Below are 24,492 nucleotides of genomic sequence, written 5' to 3' on the forward strand. Positions count from 1 at the left end.
AGTGATTTTGGGGCCTGTTCTAGATCGAACTAGAACTCGAGCTTTTTGCAAAAGCTCGATAGTTCTAGAAACGTTCGAGAACGGTTCTAGCAGCAAAAAAACAGCTAATTCCTAGCTGGCTTTCCGCTGTAATAGTGTAAGTCACTCTGTGACTCACACTATTATGACATTTCAGTGTATAGTGTGCGTGAACAGCGCCTTCAGATCACTGCTGTTTGTATAATGGCGATCGCCATTTTTTTTTTTTTTTTCCTTGTCTTCCTTCCCTAAGCGCGCGCGTCTTGTGGGGCGGGCCAGCATGTCAGCCAATCCCAGACACACACACAGCTAAGTGGACTTTTAGCCAGAGAAGCAACGGCATGTGTGATAGGATGTCCATGTCACATGTCCCTGCATTATAAAACCGGACATTTTCCTCCAGGACGCCATTATCTCTTCTGCGTCCTTGGTGTCAGACATCACTGGCGCAGCTCCGTCCTGAGTCCTATCGCTGATACAGCTGTATGCGCTCCATCCACAGCGCTGGACAGCTTAGGGATAGCACTTTCCATCAGTCCTTTTAAGGGCTCGTACCGGCAGGGTCAGAGCTATAGGTGACAGGTCCTGAAAACAGCGACAGCGTCTGTGTAGCTAAGGTCAGAGATTTCGTCGCTGCATTTCCCCATTAGGAGGGAATAGAAAGGCAGGCTTCCTTTCCTCTACCCAGAGCCCCACAACCCTGGCACTGTACCCTCCTGTCCTCTGCACACTCCAACTCATTATAACTAAGCCATTATACTAGCAAACACTCAGTGTACCTAGTGGCATCCTAAACGTGGCTATTGGACTTTGCTATAGTCCCACTAGTGCAAAGACATTTGCAGCACCTCTGCCTGCATTGCACACTCCAACTCATTATAAATAAGCCATTATACTAGCAAACACTCAGTGTACCTAGTGGCATCCTAAACGTGGCTATTGGACTTTGCTATAGTCCCACTAGTGCAAAGACATTTGCAGCACCTCTGCCTGCATTGCACACTCCAACTCATTATAACTAAGCCATTATACTAGCAAACACTCAGTGTACCTAGTGGCATCCTAAACGTGGCTATTGGACTTTGCTATAGTCCCACTAGTGCAAAGACATTTGCAGCACCTCTGCCTGCATTGCACACTCCAACTCATTATAAATAAGCCATTATACTAGCAAACACTCAGTGTACCTAGTGGCATCCTAAACGTGGCTATTGGACTTTGCTATAGTCCCACTAGTGCAAAGATATTTGCAGCACCTCTGCCTGAATTGCACACTAGTGATGAGCGAGCATGCTTGTCACTACTCGGTACTCGCACGAGTATCGCTGTACTCGGGCTGCTCGGCGGGGACCGAGTAATCTCGCGATACTCGTGCTGTACTCGTGGTCTTCATTTCTGCATGTTGGCGCTCTTTTGAGAGCCAGCCCTCATGCAGGGATTGGCTGGCAGACCACTGCAATGCCACAGCCCTGTTAGTTGTGGAATTGCAGTGATTGGCCGGCCTGCACAGCGTGACCGAGCCTTTATATCGGCCGGCGCGCTGTGCTCTGCTCACAGCTATTCAGACATTCAGTGTAGGGAGAGTGTCGCTGATTCAGGGAAAGCTTTGCGGCCCTTTATAGTTAGTTCCGGAGCAGGGCTGCAAACAGTGTGACCAGAAGTCCTTCTCAGGACTATTCTAGTTGTATACAGGCAGGCAGGGTATAGCCAGGTCGGAGTACAGTAGCAGAGTCCTTCTCAGGACTATTGTTGCTATATACAGGCAGGGTATAGCCAGGTCGGAATACAGGCTAGTGACCAGAAGAGTCCTTGTCAGGACTATTGTAGCAGTATACAGGCAGGCAGGCAGGGTATATAGCCATTCCTAGTGGTGACCGTATACCAGCCTTCATCATATCTGGGGCTGGTGTACACAGTGTAAAACAGTCCAGATAGTGTCAGACTTCTCAGTAATTGTCGCTCCTAAAAACCAGTTAGGTTCTTATTGCGTCCGTGCTTGCATTTAAAAACAGCACGTGTGTGGCAGTCGGTGGCAGGGTACAGGTGCGCGTTTTGCACAAACTATTATATAACGCACAAGTCTAGTGTATAATACACGTCAGTCAGCAGTGTCTGATAGTGTCAGACTTCTCAGTAATTGTCGCTCCTAAAAACCAGTTAGGTTCTTATTGCGTCCGTGCTTGCATTTAAAAACAGCACGTGTGTGGCAGTCGGTGGCAGGGTACAGGTGCGCGTTTTGCACAAACTATTATATAACGCACAAGTCTAGTGTATAATACACGTCAGTCAGTAGTGTCTGATAGTGTCAGACTTCTCAGTAATTGTCGCTCCTAAAAACCAGTTAGGTTCTTATTGCGTCCGTGCTTGCATTTAAAAACAGCACGTGTGTGGCAGTCGGTGGCAGGGTACAGGTGCGCGTTTTGCACAAACTATTATATAACGCACAAGTCTAGTGTATAATACACGTCAGTCAGCAGTGTCTGATAGTGTCAGACTTCTCAGTAATTGTCGCTCCTAAAAACCAGTTAGGTTCTTATTGCGTCCGTGCTTGCATTTAAAAACAGCACGTGTGTGGCAGTCGGTGGCAGCGTACAGGTGCGCGTTTTGCACAAACTATTATATAACGCACAAGTCTAGTGTATAATACACGTCAGTCAGCAGTGTCTGATAGTGTCAGACTTCTCAGTAATTGTCGCTCCTAAAAACCAGTTAGGTTCTTATTGCGTCCGTGCTTGCATTTAAAAACAGCACGTGTGTGGCAGTCGGTGGCAGCGTACAGGTGCGCGTTTTGCACAAACTATTATATAACGCACAAGTCTAGTGTATAATACACGTCAGTCAGCAGTGTCTGATAGTGTCAGACTTCTCAGTAATTGTCGCTCCTAAAAACCAGTTAGGTTCTTATTGCGTCCGTGCTTGCATTTAAAAACAGCACGTGTGTGGCAGTCGGTGGCAGCGTACAGGTGCGCGTTTTGCACAAACTATTATATAACGCACAAGTCTAGTGTATAATACACGTCAGTCAGCAGTGTCTGATAGTGTCAGACTTCTCAGTAATTGTCGCTCCTAAAAACCAGTTAGGTTCTTATTGCGTCCGTGCTTGCATTTAAAAACAGCACGTGTGTGGCAGTCGGTGGCAGCGTCAGGCTCCATATTGTCCCTGGATAGAGACGTGCATGATGGCCTGTAAACATGAAGTGCCCATTGTAAGGAAGTGGGTCTATTGTAGTATAGCCCTTAGGCAGGGCAGCCAAAAATTGGGAGGCTCCATATTGTCCCTGGATAGAGACGTGCATGATGGCCTGTAAACATGAAGTGCCCATTGTAAGGAAGTGGGTCTATTGTAGTATAGCCCTTAGGCAGGGCAGCCAAAAATTGGGAGGCTCCACATTGTCCCTGGATAGAGATGTGCATGAGGGCCTCAAAACATTGTTCCCATTGCAAAGGAGCGGGTCTCCTGTCGTTGTAATGCCCATTCAGAAAGAATGGGCGAAAAAATTTACCACTGGGGGTATACCTGAAACAACGGCTTAACTATTGTAACGGTCACCATGATGGCGCATGAGGAGAAGGAGGAGCAGTCCAGCGATTAGCCAAAGTCCAGAAGTGTGTTACCATGGGTGAGTGGATGTACATGGCAAATTCCCGTTACAAACTTTAAATTCCGCTGTAATTTGCTGTTGGTGTGTGTGGTGAAGTCTGGCCAAATCCAACCCTTGTTCATCTTGATCAGAGTCAGCCTGTCAGCATTTACAGTTGACAGGCGGGTGCGTTTATCTGTAATGATTCCACCTGCGGCACTAAAAACACGCTCTGACAAAACGCTAGCGGCAGGGCAGGCCAGGACTTCCAAGGCGTAGAGAGCCAATTCATGCCACGTGTCCAGCTTGGATACACATTAATTGTAAGGCACAGAGGAATGTCGGAGTACAGTTGTTTGATCTGCAAGGTACTCCTTGAGCATCTGGGCAAACTTAGGATTTCTTGTGGCACTACCCCTCACCTAAGGGGCTGTGGTATGTGAGGGGCTGAGAAAACTGTCCCACATCTTAAAGACTGTTCCCCTACCTCTGGCGGATTGGACTTGTGCCCCTCTCGGCTGTACGCCTTGGTTGTCCACTGATTCCTGACCTATGCCGCTAGCGTTTTGTGAGGGGAATGCTTTGCCTACTTCCGTGACTATGGCCTTCTGGAACTGCTGCATTTTGCCTGACCTCTCCGCCTCGGGAATAAGAGACATAAAGTTGTCCTTTTAGCGTGGGTCTAACAGTGTTACCAACCAGTAATGATTGTCGGCCAAGATGTTCTTAACGCGAGGGTCACGAGACAGGCAGCTTACCATAAAGTCAGCCATGTGTGCCAGACTCTTAACAGCCATCACTTCAGTATCCTGACCAACACGATGACTGAACATGCTGTCCTCCTCCTCCTCCTCCTCCTCATCATCTACCCTGTCCTCTGGCCAGCCACGCTGAACCGAGGATATGACTGCATGTCATATCCTCAATTTGGCCAGAGAGTTGCTCCATGTCTTCATCCTCCTCCTCGTCATAGTCCTCCACTGCACGTTGTGATGAGACGAGGCTGGGCTGTGTGTTATCATCACCCACACCCACTACTGTTTCTTGCTCAAACTGATCGCGCTCCGCCTGCAATGCATCATGGTTGTTTTTTGAGCAGAGACCATTTTAGAAGGCAGAGAAGCGGTATGGTGACGCTAATAATGTCGTCATCGCCGCTCACCATCTTGGTGGAGTCCTCAAAGTTTTGGCGGATGGTGCATAGGTCGGACATCCCTCTCCACTCCTCAGGTGTTATGTGTGGAGTTTGACCCATTTCCCGACGGCTTAGGTGATGCAGGTACTCAACAACTGCCCTCTTCTGCTCACATATCCTGACCAACATGTGCAGAGTTGAATTCCAAAGCGTGGGGACATCACACACCAGTCTGTGTGCCGGAAGATGCAAACGGCGTCTTAAGCCGGCAAGGCCGGCTGAAGCAGTAGGTGACTTTCGAAAATGTGCAGACAGGCGGCGAACTTTTATCAGCAGATCAGACAGCTCTGAGTATGACTTTAGAAACCGCTGAACCACGAGGTTGAGCACATGGGCCACGCATGGAACATGTGTCAGCTGGCCTCGCCTCAAAGCCGCCACCAGGTTCCGGCCATTGTCACACACGACCTTTCCTGGCTTTAGGTTCAGAGTTGTGAGCCAGTGATCTGCCTGCTGTTTCAGAGCTGTCCACACCTCTTCTGCATTGTGGGGTTTGTCACCTATGCAGATTAGCTTCAGCACTGCCTGTTGCCGCTTCGCCGAGGCAGTGCTGCAGTGCTTCTGTGTCGCCCTGGACAAGCCAGGGGCCACAGAGCACAACACTTAAACACCCCACACTCCCTGCAAGCATATCATAGTCAAAACACAAAATCCTAGTTGCCTTCCCCAGGGGCTGTTGTCCACACCAGGGTGTGGAGCCAGGCGGTTGGTCTCCACCCACCGAGGAGGAGGGAAAACACAGGCAGTGAGAGTTAAGCTAAGGAAGTGGAAGGAGGAAAGTAGTAGAGAGGAGAAAAGTGACAGCAAAGAGCCTGAAGTTGGTCCGGGTGTGTGGACCGGACAGGACAGCAAGGTTGGCAGGATGTGGTGACCGTCTGCAGTTGAGGCCGATTGGAGTCTGCCGTAAGGACCGTGGACGGGTGGTGACCCGGCCGTACCGGACCGGTATACAAAGAGAAGCCAGCACCATTGGCAGAGGACTTTCGGATCCCGGCAAGGCTTGGTGTCGCCGTGAATTTGCCAAATCCGTTAGTGAAGGGAACCTCAGGGTTTCCAAACAGCCAAGTCCAGATAGAAGGCAACCGTACAACCGTGAAGGGGAGACACCGCCACCGCCAAGGGCAACCGTCTCCCAGGGCCAGCGCCTGTGGGCAAAAGGGGCTCCTCCGGCCCATATCCAGGTCGGGGAGCGGGTTACCGTTGGGAAACCATCACTACCAACACTTAGGTGCAGGGAGAGACAGTCATCACTAACCTGCAGGGAGGAACAACCGCAGCCGTCCGAGTGACCCGTCCATCCAGCCACTTGTTTTACCGTGAACTGTGTCATCATCATTGGGCTGAGTGAGTACCTCCATGCCGTGCGGCACAGCGCTGCCCCTGCGACCCTGCACCTCATCAGGCCCCGCAACCCGCCTGTCATCCATCTCTACCCCATCACCAGGCCCCGGGACAACCAACCCCCCTACCCACGGAGGGGAGAAATAACAACAAAGCTGCTCCCTGTCACAGGCTCCCGGGATCCCCGTCCAGAGCAGCGGTGGTGTCCACACAATCACCACAACCGTGGGTGGCGTCACGGACAATATCCCCAAAACCCAAACCACCCCTTTTCACTCACGGGCGAGTAGCGCCGCTCGAGTCCCCGGGATCCGGCCATCGCTCGAGCCAACGAGCGATAGCAGCAGCCGTAGAGCAGCGTCAGCCGGACCCGAGCAGTGGGAGAGCGCACCGTCCCCTCCTCCGCCCGCGACACTTCCAGCTTGGGACTGGTGTGGAGGGTAAAGTGGATGAGGATGCGCAGGAGGAGGAGGAGGCTGAGGAGCATGACATTCCGGAGCTGTAGAGTGTGTGTGAAACCCTGACTGAGGTAGGGCCTGCAAAACTTGGTGTGTGAAGGACGTGTTCCGTCCCTCGCTCAGACTGGGTCCCAGCTTGCACAATATTAACCCAGTGTGACGTCAACGAGATGTAGCGGCCTTGCCCACATGCACTTGTCCACGTGTCTGTGGTTAGGTGGACTTTGGCTGAAACAGCGTTGTTCAGGGCACGTGTGATGTTTTGTGACACGTGGTGGTTATGCAATGCGGGGACGGCACACCGGGAGAAATAGTGGCGGCTGTGGATCGAGTAACGTGGGACAGCTGCCACCATCAGGTCGCGGAATGCTTCTGTCTCAACCAGCCTAAAAGGCAACATTTCCAGCGCAAGCAGTCGCGAAATGTTAGCATTTAGAACTGTGGCATGTGGGGTGTTGGCAGTGTATTTGCGCCTGCGTTCAAAGGTTTGCTGAATGGATAACTGAACGTTGCGCTGGGACAAGGACGTGCTTGATGATGGTGTTCTTTCTGCGTAGGCAACTGCAGGTGCAGGAGTGGAGGAGGCTTGTTCGCAGGCAGCATGGACAGGGGATTGGCTCGCATGCACAACCAGCGAAGACGTAGCAGTGACATCAGCAAGCACTGCTCCTCGACTCTGTTGTACTTCCCACAAAGTCGGGTGCTTGGCTGACATGTGCCTGATCATGCTGGTGGTGGTCAGGCTGCTAGTTTTGGTACCCCTGCTGATGCTGGCATGGCAGGTGTTGCAAATGGCCTTTTTAGAATCATCTGGAGCCAACTTAAAAAACTGCCAGTGTCAGAGTTCCGGGTTTTCCAGTTTTCTTTTGAAAGAGCTTGCCCTTTGTTAACATGGAGTTTTCTGTTCTGTTGCCCTACTTCCTGTCCATCTGTTTAAAAGCCGCCCCTAAAGCTTAGTCCAGTGCCTGAGTATACTGCTTCCTGTGTGCTCCTGCCCTGCTGCTTTTGGTTCCTGATTGTTATTCGGATCCTCTTGGAAAACAACCGACACCGACTCTGGACTTCATCTGGTATCATCTAGCTGTGCCCGGACTCCGTTTGCCGTCTTTGGTCGGCACTTCTGCCCGGTTCCTTCCGTTTAATACCACTCTGGACTCACATCACGTACGGACATTTTTGGACTTACCTATTGCCCTTTTGTGTCCCGGCTGCTGCGCATTTAGGGCTTCTGGGGTGATTGCCAGACAGTCCCTGTATAGGGGTTCGCTCTTGGTGGTCTCCATGGGGGAGTCCGGTGCGCGGTCCCGGGAATTCCCTTTCGCTCCGTCCCTGGAAGGTATTTCCTGTATTTATGTTCTACTGTGTTTTTGTTCCGTTTATGTACATATTTGCTGGTTGCATATTATAAACGTCTTGCACCAAGAACTCGTCTCTGGTTGTCATTGCCCTAACGCAATCGAAATCCTCAATACATACAATAGTATTACAGCCAGACTCGGGAAGACCTAACATTTGTACAGTCACCTTGTGTCGTGTTGTTCCGGGGAACAGTTGCCTGACGTCTGCCTGGGGCCACCACTCTGCTTCTTACTGCCTGTTGGGATGCTACGCCTCCCTCCCCCTGTGCACTGCTGTCCTCGCTCTGCATATCCTCCTGCCAGGTTGGGTCAGTTACTGGATCATCCACCACGTCGTCTTCCTCTTCCGCACCCTGCTCCTCCTCCTGACTTCCTGACAATTGTGTCTCATCATCGTCCACCCCTTGTTGAGACACGTTGCCAACTTCGTGAGAACGTGGCTGCTCAAATATTTGGGCATCTGTACATACAATCTCGTCATGGCCCACTTCAACAGGAGCTGGCGAGAGGCCAGAATTTGTGAATGGAAACGTGAACGAACAGCTCTTCCGAGTGTACAAGTGTGGGATCAGTAATGTCCGTGGACGTGTACTCGGCCTGGTGGTAGGAAGGAGGATCAGGTTCTGAAATGTGCGGTGCAGTATCACGGCTACTGACACTTGACCGTGTGGAAGACAGAGTGTTTGTGGTGGTGCCAATCTGACTAGAAGCATTATCCGCTATCCAACTAACAACCTGTTGACACTGGTCTTGGTTCAAGAGCGGTGTACTGCTGCGGTCCCCAAGAATTTGGGACAGGACGTGCGAGCGACTAGATGTGGCCCTTTGTTGTGGCGAAATTAGAGCTTGCACACAACCTCGGTCTCTGCCTGCACCACCATCACGTCCACTTCCTTGTTCGTTGACAACGCCCTTGCGCATTTTGCAATGCTGTGCTGATGTGTATTATTCACTAGACTTGTGCGTTATATCCAAGTTTTTGCAAAACTCACACAAATGCAGTGGAAAGCTGCCACCAACAGGCACACACGTGCGTTTTTTAAATGCAAGCACGGAGGCTCTAAGAACCTAACAGGTCTCTATCCAGGGACAACGTGGAGCCTCCCAATTTTTGGCTGCCCTGCCTAAGGGCTATACTATAATACACCCACTTCCTTCCAATGGGCACTTCAGGTTTACAGGCCCTCATGCACGTCTCTATCCAGGGACAACGTGGAGCCTCCCAATTTTTGGCTGCCCTGCCTAAGGGCTATACTACAATAGACCCACTTCCTTCCAATGGGCACTTCAGGTTTACAGGCCCTCATGCACGTCTCTATCCAGGGACAACGTGGAGCCTCCCAATTTTTGGCTGCCCTGCCTAAGGGCTATACTACAATAGACCCACTTCCTTCCAATGGGCACTTCAGGTTTACAGGCCCTCATGCACGTCTCTATCCAGGGACAACGTGGAGCCTCCCAATTTTTGGCTGCCCTGCCTAAGGGCTATACTACAATAGACCCACTTCCTTCCAATGGGCACTTCAGGTTTACAAGCCCTCATGCACGTCTCTATCCAGGGACAACGTGGAGCCTCCCAATTTTTGGCTGCCCTGCCTAAGGGCTATACTACAATAGACCCACTTCCTTCCAATGGGCACTTCAGGTTTACAGGCCCTCATGCACGTCTCTATCCAGGGACAACGTGGAGCCTCCCAATTTTTGGCTGCCCTGCCTAAGGGCTATACTACAATAGACCTACTTCCTTCCAATGGGCACTTCAGGTTTACAGGCCCTCATGCACGTCTCTATCCAGGGACAACGTGGAGCCTCCCAATTTTTGGCTGCCCTGCCTAAGGGCTATACTACAATAGACCCACTTCCTTCCAATGGGCACTTCAGGTTTACAGGCCCTCATGCACGTCTCTATCCAGGGACAACGTGGAGCCTCCCAATTTTTGGCTGCCCTGCCTAAGGGCTATACTACAATAGACCCACTTCCTTCCAATGGGCACTTCAGGTTTACAGGCCCTCATGCACGTCTCTATCCAGGGACAACGTGGAGCCTCCCAATTTTTGGCTGCCCTGCCTAAGGGCTATACTACAATAGACCCACTTCCTTCCAATGGGCACTTCAGGTTTACAGGCCCTCATGCACGTCTCTATCCAGGGACAACGTGGAGCCTCCCAATTTTTGGCTGCCCTGCCTAAGGGCTATACTACAATAGACCCACTTCCTTCCAATGGGCACTTCAGGTTTACAGGCCCTCATGCACGTCTCTATCCAGGGACAACGTGGAGCCTCCCAATTTTTGGCTGCCCTGCCTAAGGGCTATACTACAATAGACCCACTTCCTTCCAATGGGCACTTCAGGTTTACAGGCCCTCATGCACGTCTGTATGCAGGGGCATTGGTGAACCTCACAATTTTGGACTGCCCTGGCAAAGGAAAATACTACAAAGACTCACTTCCTCAAAATGGGCACATTAGACTCAAGAGGCCTTCATGTACGTCTCTTCTCAGGGACATCGGAGTGCCACACAATGTTTTCACGTAAAATCTTTCATGTATTAATCTCAAAAAGTAACATACACCAGCTCTATCTCACTATTGCGTATGTGCCCTTAACATTTCTGCCATGAAAAATCATTTTGGGGTCATTTTGGAAGGTTTTCTGGTGAGTCCGTAAAAATGGCGTAAAACGCGGACAAAATTGTTCACAGCTGTGACTTTTCAGTGATAAATGCTTCAAGGGGTCTTCCCCATGCTGTTGCCATGTCATTTGAGCACTCTTCTGAGACTTTTGTGACATTTTTAGGGTTTCTCCATGCTGCCGGGGGGTCATTTCACAAAAATACTCGGGTCTCCCATAGGATAACATTGGGCTCGTTGCTCGGCCCGAGTACACGAGTATCTTGGGATGCTCGGCCCGAGCTTCGAGCACCCGAGCTTTTTAGTACTCGCTCATCACTATTGCACACTCCAACTCATTATAACTAAGCCATTATACTAGCAAACACTCAGTGTACCTAGTGGCATCCTAAACGTGGCTATTGGACTTTTGTCTAGTCACACTAGTGCAAAGACATTTGCAGCACCTCTACCTGCATTGCACACTCCAACTCATTATAACTAAGCCATTATACAAGCAAACACTCAGTGTACCTAGTGGCATCCTAAACGTGGCTATTGGACTTTTGTCTAGTCACACTAGTGCAAAGACATTTGCAGCACCTCTACCTGCATTGCACACTCCAACTCATTATAACTAAGCCATTATACTAGCAAACACTCAGTGTACCTAGTGGCATCCTAAACGTGGCTATTGGACTTTTGTCTAGTCACACTAGTGCAAAGACATTTGCAGCACCTCTACCTGCATTGCACACTCCAACTCATTATAACTAAGCCATTATACAAGCAAACACTCAGTGTACCTAGTGGCATCCTAAACGTGGCTATTGGACTTTGCTATAGTCCCACTAGTGCAAAGACATTTGCAGCACCTCTGCCTGCATTGCACACTCCAACTCATTATAACTAAGCCATTATACTAGCAATTTTTGCTGCCAGTTTAAGGGCCGTAGTTGCATTGTCAGGGATATTTATTCTTTATTATTCTGCTGTTAATAAAGCTAGACCACCACTGCAATCTACACCACCTCTCAATTTTTACTACCACATTTTCAGTGCACAATCTTGTCGCAATCAACATGAGTGGCAAAATGACAGATGCTGGTGGAAAGGGGAAGAGGCGTGGTGGAAAAGGCAAAAAAGGTTTTGTCCGTGGGGAAGGTGGCAAAGCTCCATTATCATCTGCTGAAGAGACCATCTACCAGCAAAAGTAAGATGTCTACTACTTACCGTGGACAATCCGATGTGCTCCCTTTTTTACGGACACGGACAACAGGAACAAAGGTAGATGATGGTCAAAAAAGGAAAATGCTTGAATGGATCTCAAGTGGTCCAACAAGTGCCCTCTCAGCCACTTCAAGTACCGCATCCAAAAAACACCAGTCCTCTGAGTTGTCATCCCAATCAAACTTGCTTTCTCCCAGCTCTGAAGTCTCCATCAGCCCTGCACAGTATGGTGGAACTGAGATGGCTGAGTCTGCAGAGCTGTTCAGTCACACTATAGCCTGGGAATCAGAGGTCTGCTCCCAAGCTACAGTGAGTACAGAACAGGAAATGGTCTGCAGTGATGCCCAGAACCTTTGTGACTCTGATTCAGGCCGTGAGGACCAAGTTTCTGAGCATAATGTTGACCCTTTGTCACAAACTGTAACACCTGTGGTTATAGACAATGAGGAACAAACTGATGAAGATGAGACGCAGATACCCTATTGGGATGACAACTTAAATATTCGGTCAGGGCAAGAAGAGGCTCGGTCTGAGGGGGAGGGGAGTGCAAACACAACAATTGATGATGAAGTTCTAGATCCCACCTACTGTCAACCCACAGTCAGGCACTCGAGGAGGTCAACAGAGGTGGTGGAGGAGGATGCAACTGATGACGAAGTTACCTTGCGCCTTCCTGGACACAGTCGGAGTACTGGTAGCACGTCTAGAACTGCATCCTCAGCCACCACTCTGCCTCTGAGCATTATTCGGGGTGGATCAACAGGTCGCATGACCTCTAAGCCTTGCCTAGCCTGGTCCTTTTTTGACATAGAAAAAGATCGCCCAAATTATGTGATCTGTAAAATTTGTCATGGTTCTCTTAGTAGAGGTCAAAACCTCAGCAGTTTGACAACTTCTTCCATGAATCGTCACATGAATAAATATCATATGGCCCGGTGGGAAGCTCACCGTGCTGCAATGCGGCCTAGCGGAGCGAACCATCCACCGCCTGCCCCTTCCAGTGCATCCGCGCGCTCGTCATCTTCTAGGACTGTGGGGACAGCTGTCACACCTGTTTTTCCACCCACAACTTCCACCACTGTAACCGCAACAGGCAGTTTGCTTGGTAGGTCGTCAGTTGGTTTGGAAGGGGAAACAAGTGAGTGTGTACAGCTCTCTCAGACATCGATAGCACCAACGTTGGATGAAGGCAACATCATGTCTCCGCCTGCACTTTCCTCACAAACCTGCATTTTTCCAGGGACACCCTACTCAACACCGTCTACACACAGCAGCCAGATCTCTGTCCCTCAGATGTGGTCAAATAAAAGGCCACTTCCTGCGACCCATGACAAAGCTAAGAGGTTGACTCTATCCCTCTGTAAGCTGTTGGCTACCGAAATGCTGCCTTTCCGCCTAGTGGACACACAGGATTTTAGAGACCTTATGTCTGTCGCTGTGCCCCAGTACCAGATGCCTAGTCGCCACTACTTTTCTAAGAAAGGTGTGCCCGCGCTACACCAGCATGTCGCACACAACATCACCGCTTCCTTGAGAAACTCTGTGTGTGAACGGGTGCATTTCACCACTGATACTTGGACCAGTAAGCATGGACAGGGACGTTACATGTCGCTGAATGGGCACTGGGTAACTATGGTGATAGATGGTGAAGGGTCTGCTGCACAAGTCTTGCCGTCCCCACGACTTGTGTGTCAATCCTCTGTCTGTCCAAGTTCCGCCACTGCTTCTGCATCCTCCACCTCATCTGGCTCCTCCACCTCCGCCCCAAGCCTGCCTGGTCAGGCCACCAGCGTTCTCACTGCGCAGAAGGAATCACGCACCCCTCATTACTATGCTGGCAGCAGAGCGCAACGGCATCAGGCGGTCTTTAGCTTGACATGTCTTGGGAATAAGAGTCACACAGCTGAGGAGTTGTGGTCAGCTCTGCGGTCCGAGTTTAATAAATGGTTGTCTCCACTCAACCTGCAGCCTGGTAAGGCCGTGTGCGACAATGCTGCAAACCTGGGTGCGGCCCTTCACCTGGGCAAGGTGACACACGTACCTTGTATGGCTCACGTGTTGAACCTTGTCGTCCAGCAATTTTTAACACACTATCCCGGCCTAGATGGCCTTCTGAACAGGGCACGAAAACTGTCTGCTCACTTCCGCCGTTCAAGCGCCGCAGCTGAGCGACTTGCATCGCTCCAGAAGTCTTTCGGCCTGCCGGTTCATCGCCTGAAATGCGATGTGGCGACACGCTGGAATTCAACTCTCCACATGTTACAGCGACTGTGACAGCACCGCCGAGCCCTGGTGCAATACGTCATGACGTATAGCCTGGGCCAACGAGATGCAGAGGTGGGGCAGATCACCCTGATGGAGTGGTCTCAGATCAAGGACCTATGCACCCTTCTGCACAGTTTCGACATGGCGACAAATATGTTTAGCGCTGACAATGCCATTATCAGCATGACGATTCCAGTCATTTACATGCTGGAGCACACGCTAAACACTATTCGGAGTCAGGGGGTGGGACAACAGGAAGGGGATGAACTACAGGAGGATTCATATGCGCAAGACACAACAACATCACCAAGGTCCAGACGTTCATCATCACCAAGGCGCCAGGCATGGGACCATGGGGGACAGGGATCAACAAGGGCGCATGGTAGCAGGCGAGATGTTGAGGAAGGTGCAGGAGAACATGAAGAAATGAAGGACGAACTGTCCATGGACATGGAAGACTCAGCAGATGAGGGAGACCTTGGTCAAATTTCAGTTGAAAGAGGTTGGGGGGAGATGTCAGCTGAAGAAAGAATGGTTAGCACCTCTATGCCACAAACACAGCGTGGACTTGGTCCGCATGGCTGCGCAAGACACATGAGTGCTTTCTTGTTGCACTATCTCCAACATGACCCTCGTATTGTCAAAATTAGAAGTGATGATGACTACTGGCTTGCCACACTATTAGATCCCCGGTACAAGTCCAAATTTTGTGACATAATTCCAGCCATAGAAAGGGACGCATGTATGCAGGAGTATCAGCAGAAGCTGTTACTCGATCTTAGATCGGCTTTTCCACCAAACAACCGTGCAGGTGCAGGGAGTGAATCTCCCAGTTGTAACTTGACAAACATGGGACGGTCTCGTCATCTTCAACAGTCTACCCGTACCAGTAGGACCGTATCTGGTGCTGGTAACAGCAATTTTATGGAATCTTTTCATAATTGTTTTAGTCCCTCCTTTGCAAGGCCACCAGAGACAACAAGTCTGACACATAGTCAACGGCTGGAGAGGATAATACAGGAGTATCTCCAAATGAACATCGATGCCATGACTTTGCAAATGGAGCCTTGCTCCTTTTGGGCTTCAAATCTAGAAAAATGGCCAGAGCTATCCAGTTACGCCTTGGAGATTTTGTCATGTCCAGCTGCCAGCGTTGTCTCTGAACGTGTCTTCAGTGCTGCTGGGTGTGTGCTGACAGATAAGCGCACGCGTCTGTCCAGTGACAATGTGGACAGACTGACGTTCATCAAAATGAACAAGTCATGGATCCAGAAGGAATTTACTACCCCTGTGTCATCCTGGGGAGAGTAAATGCTTGTGGATTTGGAATGTGCTTGATGCAAATCTAGCTGTGAAGTGTACAACTAGGGCACAAGTGCTGCCACTGAATGGGTGGGTGTGTGTGGGGCCCAATTTTTGGAAAAAAGGGAGACTCCGCTTGGAGTAACCCTTGCTTACATTGTTTTTAAAAGAAGCCAAGATGAACAGAGCTGGGATCAGGAAAGACTTTGCTACCTACCCCGGTGTCATCCTGGGGACGGATAAGAATGGCGTATTTTTGAATGTGCTTGATGCAAATCTAGCTGTGAAGTGTACAACTGGGGCACAACTGCTGCCACTGAAGGGGTGGGTGTGTGTGGGGCCCAATTTTTGGAAAAAAGGGAGACTCCGCTTGGAGTAACCCTTGCTTGCTGTGTTTTTAAAAGAAGCCAAGATGAACAGAGCTGGGATCAGGAAAGACTTTGCTACCTACCCTGGTGTCATCCTGGGGACGGTTAATTATGGCGTATTTTTGAATGTGCTTGATGCAAATCTAGCTGTGAATTGTACAACTGGGGCACAACTGCTGCCACTGAAGGGGTGGGTGTGTGTGGGGCCCAATTTTTGGAAAAAAGGGAGACTCCGCTTGGAGTAACCCTTGCTTACATTGTTTTTAAAAGAAGCCAAGATGAACAGAGCTGGGATCAGGAAAGACTTTGCTACCTACCCAGGTGTAATCCTGGTGACGGATAAGAATGGCGTATTTTTGAATGTGCTTGATGCAAATCTAGCTGTGAAGTGTACAACTAGGGCACAACTGCTGCCACTGAAGGGGTGGGTGTGTGTGGGGCCCAATTTTTGGAAAAAAGGGAGACTCCGCTTGGAGTAACCCTTGCTTACATTGTTTTTAAAAGAAGCCAAGATGAACAGAGCTGGGATCAGGAAAGACTTTGCTACCTACCCTGGTGTCATCCTGGGGACGGTTAATTAGGCCGTATTTTTGAATGTGCTTGATGCAAATCAAAACATCATGTTTGCAACTAGGGCACAAGTGCTGCCACTGATGGGGTGTCTGTGTGGCCCAATTTTTGGAAAAAAGGGAGACTCCGCTTGGAGTAACCCTTGCTTACATTGTTTTTAAAAGAAGCCAAGATGAACAGAGCTGGGATCAGGAAAGACTTTGCTACCTACCCCGGTGTCATCCTGGGGACGGATAAGAATGGCGTATTTTTGAATGTGCTTGATGCAAATCTAGCTGTGAAGTGCACAACTAGGGCACAAGTGTTGCCACTGAAGGGGTGGGTGTCTGTGTGGCCCAATTTTTGGAAAAAAGGGAGACTCCGCTTGGAGTAACCCTTGCTTGCTGTGTTTTTAAAAGAAGCCAAGATGAACAGAGCTGGGATCAGGAAAGACTTTGCTACCTACCCTGGTGTCATCCTGGGGACGGTTAATTAGGCCGTATTTTTGAATGTGCTTGATGCAAATCAAAACATCATGTTTGCAACTAGGGCACAAGTGCTGCCACTGATGGGGTGTCTGTGTGGCCCAATTTTTGGAAAAAAGGGAGACTCCGCTTGGAGTAACCCTTGCTTGCTGTGTTTTTAAAAGAAGCCAAGATGAACAGAGCTGGGATCAGGAAAGACTTTGCTACCTACCCTGGTGTCATCCTGGGGACGGTTAATTAGGCCGTATTTTTGAATGTGCTTGATGCAAATCTAGCTGTGAAGTGCACAACTAGGGCACAAGTGTTGCCACTGAATGGGTGGGTGTGTGTGGGGCACAATTTTTGGAAAAAAAGGGAGACTCCGCTTGGAGTAACCCTTGCTTGCTGTGTTTTTTAAAAGGAGCCAAGATGAACAAGTCATGGTTCAGCAAAGACTTTGCTACCTACCCCGGAGTCATCCTGGGGACGGTTAAGTATGGCGTATTTTTGAATGTGCTTGATGCAAATCTAGCTGTGAAGTGTACAACTAGGGCACAAGTGCTGCCACTGAATGGGTGGGTGTGTGTGGGGCCCAATTTTTGGAAAAAAAGGGAGACTACGCTTGGAGTCACCTTGCGGTGTTTTACATGATTTTAGAAGGGCGTGCCATGCCTATATCTGTGTGTCCTCCTCTTTTTCCTTGTCCAGCTGTTTTGTTTTCGCATGAGTATATGTCCTTGTCACTTTCCCATGTGTTTGTGTTGTGTTGTGAGTTGTTTGTCACCTTTTGGACACCTTTGAGGGTGTTTTCTAGGTGTTTTTATGTGTTTGTGATTGCCTGCCATTGTTTCCTATGCAGTTCGAGTTCGGTTCGTCGAACGTTCGACGAGCCGAACTCGAACGGGACCTCCGTTCGGCGAACCGACCTCGAGCCGAACTGGGACCGGTTCGCTCATCTCTACTAGGGAGCCTTATGCTATCCCTAATCTGAGGGATACTCCTGAAGGTAAAGATGCCCCAGTCTCTTTCCTGGCACTGCTCCTGACCAGTCCTGATCTGATTCCCCCTCTTTCTAGGTCTAGGGAGGGACAGGAGAGGAATGTGATGAAACCCACAGATAAAGACAGAGAAAGTAAAACCAAAACTATGTCACACAGCACGTGCACACAAAGGTAAAGACAATAAAAGATTAAGGAGTGAATACAAAATGAGGAGGGACGTTACAGAGGTAAACTCCACAACCACTCCAAGCAGTAAGCACAACTATTTCCAGTAAGTCTCAGACACCACTCTAACAGAACAACAAAGAGAAACTATTGCTGGCATGGGGGGAAGGATTCAACCAGTATAAATACGCTTATAGGAGGAGAGCAGATGTGATAGGCCTCGCAACAACATGTAATCAGAGGAGTAAGCAGACCAGCAGAGATGAACTCTTTTTAGCCTGCCTAGGAATCAGCACACAGCAGTTCGATGCTTGAGCCTGCCTGTGTTGATTCCAGACACCAGAGAAACCATTGGTCGGAGTGTCAGAATCTGAATATAGCCCGACTCTACCATGAGTCTGCAAAGTTTTTGCAAAAATACTTGTGACAGTACACCTCTCTCTAAAAGAGGCCTCTAGACCCTCAAGACCCAGTCTCTCAGGATGGAGACAACAGAATGTCCCAACCAGATGTTCAGCATGAATATCCAAGGCTAGTAACCAAGTCCTCTACTCAGGACCATAACCCATCCAATGAACCAGGCACTGTAATGAATGATGAAAAAAATGAGAATCAATGATTTTGGACACCTGAAATTCTAATGACACATCGACTAAGACTAGAGGTGAACGTAAAGGAAGAGGAGTTCCAGAACCCACATATTTCTTTAAAAAAGATATAAGGAAAATATTATGTATTTTGTAAGATGTCTGTAACTCTAGGTTTAAAGCAACCAGATGAATGGCTACAGTGATTTTGTACAGACCAATAAACCTAGGTCCTAACTTCAGTGAAGGTATCTTTAGCTTAATGTTTCTTGTAGGTAACCACACCAGATTATCCACACACAGATCGGTGCCAGGCACAGGTCTACAGTCAGTCACAAATTTATACTTATGTGACGCCCTGGACTATCAGGTCGTCACAGGGTATTGGGAAATCTGCCCTTCTGCACAGTATCCACATCCTTCTTGGTTACAGATCCCTGGCCTTTGGTGTTGCTAAGAACAGACCCAGTCAAAACCCTAGGAATACTCTGCACCACACCCACTAGACACACCATTGGAGGGCCTGAAGGGAATAGGGCCGCCCACTTGGGGGGTTGGTGAGGGAGAGTCAGAGGTGTTAGGAGCAGTGAAGAGTTGAGTGGTGACTCTCAAGAGGAGAGGTCACAGGGAGAGAGAGAGAGAAGTGTTGGAGGGGAAGGAGAAAGGAGGTCAGGAGCAGGGCTCCCTGTAGAATACTAGGTGGCAGACGTTGGTCTGGGCCTGGTAGGCGCTGGAACCCCGGTTGCAGGGGATCGTGTCAAGGGGCACGGATCTGCCGAGGAGGTCAGCCGGTGGCCTTGAGCCATCTCCAGGCAGGGGCCAGGGCACGACGGGGTACGTGGACTCTAGGCTAGGAAGTAGCTTCATGCGTCCTGGTAATTTACTTCAACGAGGCTGAAGTCTTCAAGATTCATCCTCCACCCACTCGAAAATCAGGGTACTAGCGCAATGAGGGGGATAGGACTTTCCCAATACATAGTCTAGAAAATCCCAAGCGTGAACCCTGAGAGCAAGGTCACTCCGTTAGTCATACGGGTTAGCGGGACCTGACTAGTTCTACACTACAGGGACTAAATAGTGAAGAAGGTGCCACGGAAAAGGTCACAGGCTAACAAGCAACACCAAGGGGCACGGATCCACGTGTGCTCCCTCCCTGCTGCAGCGGTGCTCAGAATTCTGGTTTACAAGTTGTCGGTGTCAGTATTCTTGAACTGAGTGAGTACGCAGAAACCCTTTCCTCCCCAACGGCACCCCTCAACCACCATCACCGGGCCCCGGGGAAGCCCCCCTACCCACGGAGGGGTTAAACACCTTGCTGCCATACCACCATCACCGGGCGCTCCCAACAGCAGCGGTGGTACTACATCTTACCACGCACCATGGGTGGCGTCACAAACTTCTAACCCCCCTTGTACATATCCCCCCTTTTAAATTCGAGTGTCTGCATGACTCCCGGGTCCGGAGACCCCTCGAGCCACCGCGATTCCGGATCCAAGCAGCCCGGCTGCTGACACGGGGGCAGTACACTTAAACCCATGTCATGCAAATGCTGCTGAACCCCCTCCCATGTAGACAATAATGCTGAGACCAATTGGTCCTCCCCAGGTACCCTGACAAGTGCCCCTCCTGAAACATACAGAATTGAGGATGCCAACAATAGCACAAAATAATAGAGATATACCAGAAGATTCATGACGGCAATTATTGATGGCAAATTCAGCACGAGGAAGGAACAAGGTCCACTCTTCCTGATTATCAGAAACAAAACAATGCAAATTCTGCTCCAAATTCTGAATCATTCATTCTGTTGCCCATTAGACTGTCGGTGAAATGCCGACAAATGAGATAGTTTACTCCTCCCTACCCGAGAGCAGAAAGCTCTCCACAAGTTGGCAATAAACTGTGTTCCTCTTTCACAGACAATATTAGAGAAGACTCCATGGAGTGTGACAATCTCACATACAAAAACCTGGGTTAATGTTTTGCCATTGGGTAATGACGGTAAAGGGGGCTTTACACGCAGCTATATCGCTAGCAATATCGCTAGCGAGCGTACCCGCCCCCGTCGTTTGTACGTCACGGGCAAATCGCTGCCCGTAGCGCATAATATCGTTAGGAGCCGTCACATGGACTTACCTGCCTAGCGACGTCGGTGTGGCCGGCGAACCGCCTCCTTTCTAAAGGGACAGTTCGTGCGGCGTCACAGCGGCGTCACTAAGCGGCCACCCAATAGAAACGGAGGGGCGGAGATGAGCAGCCGTAACATCCTGCCCACCTTCTTCCTTCCTCATTGCCGGCGGCCGAAGCTAAGTTGTAGTTCGTCGTTCCCAAGGTGTGCTGCCTCGGGAACGGCGAACCTGTGTCCTCAACAATCAATGATTTTTTTAAAATGAACGATGTGTCAACGATGGATGATTTGGTGAGTATTTTCCATTGTTAACGGCCGCTCGTTGCTTCGCACGCAACGACGTCGCTAACGTACCGGATGTGCGTCACAGAATCCATGACCCTGACGATATATCATTAGATATGTTATTGCGTGTAACGGGGCCTTAAGCCAATTAAATGCGTTATCTTAGAAAATCTATTCATGACCACCAAAATGGCCGTAATACCAGCAGAAGAAAGTAAATGCGTAATTAAGTCCATGGAAATGTCTGTCCAAAGTTGACTACTAACACTCAAAAGCTGCAAACATTCCGAAGGATGACAAAGAGATGCCTTTGAGCGTGCACAGGTGGCACATGCAGACAAATAGGATACCACATGTCTCTTGATTCTGGGGTACGAAAAGCACTACAATATGAGATCCAGAGTACCTTTAACTAAGGGCTCCGCCACACATCCGTGAAAACCACATCCGTGTAAAACGGGCCGTTTTTCGGGTCCGTTTTCCGTTTTTTATGTCCGTTTTTATGGTATGTGTGGCCTGCGTGTGTATCCCGTATGCTAGCCGTATGTGCGTGTGGAATGTCCGTGTGTGCGTGAGTGAAATAACTGACATGTGTATGTGTTGTCCGTGTGAAATGTACGTGTGTGATGCAAAATGTCGTTACTACATGTCGGAAGACAGAGTAGCGGGATGAGAATGAACTCGGGTGAACTTCACCCGACTTCATTGTCATGCCGCGGCTCTGTCTTTGTGCCGTGTACTGATTAGCGGTCACCTGTGAAGGATTCACCGGTGACCACTAATCCCCCGAGTGACTGAAGTGTCCCCCCCTCTCTCATACTCACCGTTCCCCGATCCCCGGCGCTGCACGGCGTTCACACTGCTCTGGCGGCTTTTTCTAATTTGAAAAAGCCGGCCGCCATTAATCAATCTCGTATTCCCTGCTTTACCCGCCCACCGGCGGCTGTGATTGGTTGCAGTGAGACACGCCCACCACGCTGAGTGACAGGTGTCACACTGCACCCAATCACAGCAGCCGGTGGGCGTGTCTATGCTGTGCAGTAAAATAAATAAATAAATAATTAAAAAAAAACCGGCGTGCGGTCCCCCCCCATTTTAATACCAGCCAGATAAAGCCATACGGCTGAAGGCTGGTATTCTCAGGATGGGGAGCTCCATGTTATGGGGGGCCCCCCACCCTAACAATATCAGTCAGCAGCCGCCCAGAATTGCCGCATACATTATATGCGACAGTTCTGGGGCTGTACCCGGCTCTTCCCGATTTACCCTGGTGCTTTGGCAAATCGGGGTAATAAGGAGTTATTGGCAGCCTATAGCTGCCAATAAGTCCTAGATTAATCATGTCAGGCGTCTAGGAGACACCTTCCATGATTAATCTGTAAGTTACAGTAAAAAAACACACACCCGAAAAATCCTTTATTAGAAATAAAAAACACAAACAAATTCCCTCATTACCAATTTATTAACCCCGACAAACCCTCCATGTCCGGCGTACTCCACGGACCTCCAGCGTCGCGTCCAGCTCTGCTGCATGCAGGTGACAGGAGCAGCAGAATACACCGCCGCTCCGGTCACCTCCACGCAGCTAATGAAGACAGCCGCGCGATCAGCTGATCTGTCACTGAGGTTAATCGCGGCCACCGCTGGATCCAGCGGTGGCCGTGAGTTACCTGACTGACAGCAGCTGATCGCGCTACTCATCACATTAGCTGCGTGGAGGTGACCGGAGCGGCGGTGTCTTCTGCTGCTCCTGTCACCTGCATGCAGCAGAGCTGGACGCGACGCTGGAGGTCCGTGGAGTACGCCGGACATGGAGGGTTTGTCGGGGTTAATAAATTGGTAATGAGGGAATTTGTTTGTGTTTTTTATTTCTAATAAAGGATTTTTTCGGGTGTGTGTGTTTATTTACTGTAATTTACAGATTAATCATGGAAGGTGTCTCATAGACGCCTGACATGATTAATCTAGGACTTATTGGCAGCTATGGGCTGCCAATAACTCCTTATTACCCCGATTTGCCAACGCACCAGGGTAAATCGGGAAGAGCCGGGTACAGCCCCAGAACTGTCGCATATAATGTATGCGGCAATTCTGGGCGGCTGCTGACTGATATTGTTAGGGTGGGGGGCCCCCCATAACGTGGAGCTCCCCATCCTGAGAATACCAGCCTGCAGCCGTATGGCTTTATCTGGCTGGTATTAAAATGGGGGGGACCGCACGCCAGTTTTTTTAATTTATTTATTTATTTTAATGCACAGTATAGACACGCCCACCGGCTGCTGTGATTGGGTGCAGTGTGACACCTGTCACTCAGCGTGGTGGGCGTGTCTCACTGCAACCAATCACAGCCGCCGGTGGGCGGGTAAAGCAGGGAATACGAGATTGATTAATGGGCGGCCGGCTTTTTCAAAAGAGGAAAAGCCGCCGGAGTTTTTATAACAGCCGTGCAGCGCCGCGCTGGAGATCGGGGAATGGTAAGTATGAGAGAGGGGGGAACTGACCGACAGACAGCTAGAGGGACAGACAGACAGAGAGACCGACCGACAGACATAGAGACCGACCGACGGACTGAGGGAGAGAACGAAACATAAAAAGAAAAAAGACTGACATGACATGAAAAAAGCACAAAACATACAGGGAACAAACAGAGATGCGTCCGTGTCACTCGGACGTGCGCACAGACCCATTGACTTTCATTGGGTCCGTGCTGCGTGTTGCGTGAATAAAACGGACATGCTGGCGTGAGACACGGCCCACAAAACGCATCACGGAGACGGACTAACGGACATAACCAAAAACGCAAGTGTAACCGCTGAGATATAGTAACATTGGTGCACGTTTGGCCGTGTCTCCAGTATACACGGAAACGGACCAAACACGCACGTGTTTCACGGATGTGTGTTTCAAGCCTAAGGGTGATCAGCCATGACAGAATCAAGATGCTCTTCCAGGACCGTAAGACGAAGATTCAGGGGAACAAACAACTTGTTCACTAGAACCCCAGATGGTGCATCACCTTGAGACTTAGCAATCTCCAACTCCACATCAGTACTGAGCACCATCACCACCATTCCCTTCTGTAGAATGGGGACAGGTTCCTCAAACGGTTCTCCCACTTCCCCCGGAAAAATCCTGGACAAAGCATCGGTGTAATGTTTTTAGAACCAGGGCAATAAGCAAAGAAAAAATTAAACCTATTGAAAAATAATGACCACCAAGTTTGTCTATGTGTACGATGCTTAGTGACTCAAGGTAAAGAAGACTTTTATGGTTGGTAATAACTGTAACAGGATGAATAGCTCCCTCCAAAAAGTGTCACCATTCATCAAACTCAAACTTGACCATCAGTAATTCCCTATTATCAATATCGTAATTGCATTCAGCCGAAAATAATTTCTTGGAAAAGAAGATGCATGGACATAGTTTTCCAAGAGATGGACCTTGAGACAATACAGCTCCCATTCCCACTTCTGATGCATCCACCTCCACCGTAGCAGGTTGAGATACATCATGCTGTATCACTATGAGTGCCAACAAGAAGCCCTTTTAAGATAGTTGAAAGCTTATAAAGCACCCTGAGTACACA

This window comes from Anomaloglossus baeobatrachus, chromosome 4 (assembly GCF_048569485.1).
Source record: "Anomaloglossus baeobatrachus isolate aAnoBae1 chromosome 4, aAnoBae1.hap1, whole genome shotgun sequence".
Lineage (NCBI taxonomy): Eukaryota > Metazoa > Chordata > Amphibia > Anura > Aromobatidae > Anomaloglossus > Anomaloglossus baeobatrachus.